This window comes from Cephus cinctus, unplaced genomic scaffold (genome assembly GCF_000341935.2).
Source record: "Cephus cinctus unplaced genomic scaffold, Ccin1 Ccin1_scaffold1062, whole genome shotgun sequence".
In the NCBI taxonomy this organism is placed as follows: Eukaryota; Metazoa; Arthropoda; class Insecta; order Hymenoptera; family Cephidae; genus Cephus; species Cephus cinctus.
The window spans coordinates 30,546-33,859 of NW_014333584.1; positions in this window are offsets into that span (position 1 = coordinate 30,546).

Consider the following 3,314-nt stretch of genomic DNA (forward strand, 5'->3'; position numbering starts at 1 on the left):
AGAATGTGAAACGGGCATAAGCAACCCCGTGAGAAGTTAGGGAGATAAACGAGGCAGCGTGGATTTATGGGTGGAGGAGAGCGGGTGGGTGGGTCAGCGAAAGAGAGAGAGAGAGAGAAAAAGAGTGAGATCGTATAGACGGGAGAGCACGTGGGCGCCTAACGAAAATCTTTGATTAATTTCCTACTGGAAGAATGAGGGTTGCGAGTAAAGGCGGCTCGTCACGCTTTCTCATTCTCGTGCTTGGGCTCTCTCTCTCTCTCTCCCTCATCTCGTTATGGCGCGAAACTATAAAAAAAAAAAAAAAAAGATAGCGGAATTTACACCGAGAAAGAAGTACACGCATCGGACGCAGTGGCGCGCGCGTCGAATCTTCCACGACAGCCAGTAGGTGTATTACGAGTGATTACGAGTGAAAATAATTATTCAATGATAATCGTCGATCGCAATGAATCGTGATAAGTTTGTTAATCTCGCGTGGTGATATGGGACAGATGCGTATGTCTATGAGTTTTCACGTTATATCGCATGCGTGACGTTTTCTTCCTTCTTTGTTCATTTCTTACGTATTTTTCTTTGTCCCTCGAAAGGTTCGATCGTCACCTGGATAAGCTCGCTCTCGTTAGGGTAATATTGATTTGATTTTTTTTTTGTTCCACGCAGCTGTATTAACTTAGGTTAGACGAGGCATTGACAAACGATGGAAGAATACAGATAAGACGGCATGGCTGATCGGCTGATTGGTTTTTACTTTTTTTTTTTTCACGTCAGAGAGATGAAGAATGGAAACGAGCGAGAGAGAGGGAGGGAGGGTAGTAGAATATAGAGAGAAATTCTAAATCGATTCACGTTATAGAGTGTGTTTACCTTAAAACGTAGAAAATCGTATAAAAGGCACGAATTCTACAGTCGTCGTTAATAATATACAGAATGGAGGGCTTTCCGGAACCCTTAAGGGTTTGAAGGAAAGAAAGGGTAACGGAGGCAGAGAAGTAGAACTAAGGAGAGAGAGAGAGAGAGAGAGAGAGAGAAAATAAACGAAAGAAACTTCAAGGATACTAGCGGCTGTCATCGTCAACGTCTTCATCAACGTCGTTTACTCCTGGACCACGAACGAACCTCAGGTTATTCTGCTCCTGGCCGATGTCACTCCATTATCTTCTCACTCTGTCTTCTCTGGCAAATGGATAACAGCAGAGTCGCGTCGAGAACGAGAAGAAAAACAATTGCAAGAGGGAGAGGGAGAGAGAGAGAAATAGGGAGGAAAAGATAAGAAGAAATAAAAAGTAAAAAAAGATACAAAGGAACGACCAAGAGAAGAGTAATGGACGTGTCCTAAATTTCATGTGGAAAATAGACAATCACTTAACAGAGGATATAAAAAGAGAATGCATAAAGAGTGAAAACGACCTGGAGAAATATCCACGAGACAAAGATAAGGAACCCACGGGTCTCACGTGGATCGACAAAAATCAGAGTCAAAAAGGAAAGACCAATCAATTCGAAAATTTCATGCATAATTAATCGTCCAATCGAATCGATAAGTCTCCAATCATCATCGCCGTGTACAAGAATTTCAACGCTTTATCGTGAATCAATAATAGTGATACATTATACGAAATCCCCTCCCGACCCTCCCGGTAGCCCGGCTCTCAAAAACGCTCAAGGCTATACGATTAATAACATCGATAATTTCTTTAACTTTTATTACCTAATTTTAGCACTCAGGGTTCGCAGTCATAGTCATCGTCCTTGATAGACAATTTTTTTTATTATTATTCCTCAATTCTTATTATACCCATAACTTTATCACCCACTCCTACCGTCCACGTCCACCATTTCTCTTGTAAAACTCCCAACAACGCCCTTCGACCCCTTCGCTCTACCTATAAGCTTCATTCACACTCCTTTTCTCTCTCTCACTTCCACCCTCGTCACGGCATTGACTAATATTCCATCGTAAGAGATTACACACGTGATTGCCTTTATTACTCTTTAATTATCCTTCTTGAACTCGTCGGGCTTAACTCATTGAGTATATGTATATATATTTATATATATGTAATATATAAATATAAATATCGGATATTCGCGTCGGTACCAGAAGGATCGCATACAAAGAACGTAATTAGTAGACGATATACATGGGGCAGGGAAGGGTGGTTAAAAGATCAGGGAGCAGGCATTACCAAGTAAATACACAATAGCGCGGACGCGTCTGTGCTTTATCAGTTTTTACACGATATCACGTAATTAAGCACAGACGCGTTAACGCGCCTTACAATACGCACTCGTCGCTCGCATACAATTCGCAGTTCCTCGAGATTACGTGCATCGGGACACGTGAGAGAGGCGGTAGAAAAAATTACATTCCCACAAAGAATACACGAGGTATGGGGTCCTTTACCTTGAATCGTCATATTTATCATTCAATTCCCTTTCTTCCCCTAATCATCAATTTAAACCCCTTTTGACCTTACAACGTATCTCCGGATAATTCAATTCCCAACCACCCTGGGATTCTCTCATGGGAATGCGACATACACCCTAAATACGTACTTTATACATCATCCTCAGAGGCTCCTAATGGTATTTAATTAATAAACGCTTGTCCACGAACAAGAACACGAAACACTTTGATAATTGCTACACGTAATCGCCTCTTAAGATTAAGGATTAATTATCATGTATCATTTATTCCTTTGTCTTGTATTATGGTACTTCATTCGTTCGAAATCTCTTCGTTATTTTATTACTTTCTCTCTATACTCCTCTCTTTCTCTGACGCACAGCCCAACAACTCCTGGCGCCATCTACTAATTGTTTGGTTATAAAGAGTCGTCACGTTCTCTCTCTCTCTCTCTCTCTCTCTCTCTTACACACACACACTCACTCTCTCTCTCTCTTTCTCAATTTCCCTCCTCGACCATTGCTTAACGCTCTTGTATAATACTAATCGAAGGGAAAAGGAGAAGAGGAGAAAGAAAATTGTGAAATATTATTTTAAACTCTCTTTCATGCGAATACATCATCCAGCCGTACATTATATTCACAGGTCGTACTGTCGACTGTACGCGCGCACTAGACTACTAATGGTACCGCGCCGTTTCCGGTTGAGTTAACGTGCCCTTGAGAGACAGTGAAGAATGACGAAGTAAGTGATTAACAGCCGCCATGCCCATATTTCACGAACGAAGGCGATCGTGAGGTCTCTCGTCTGACGTCATATTAAAACAAAACGATACATCGATCGAAAGAAGTCAGCCATTTTGGTATTAGTTCTTAAAAAAAAAAAAAAAAAAAAAAAAAGCCTG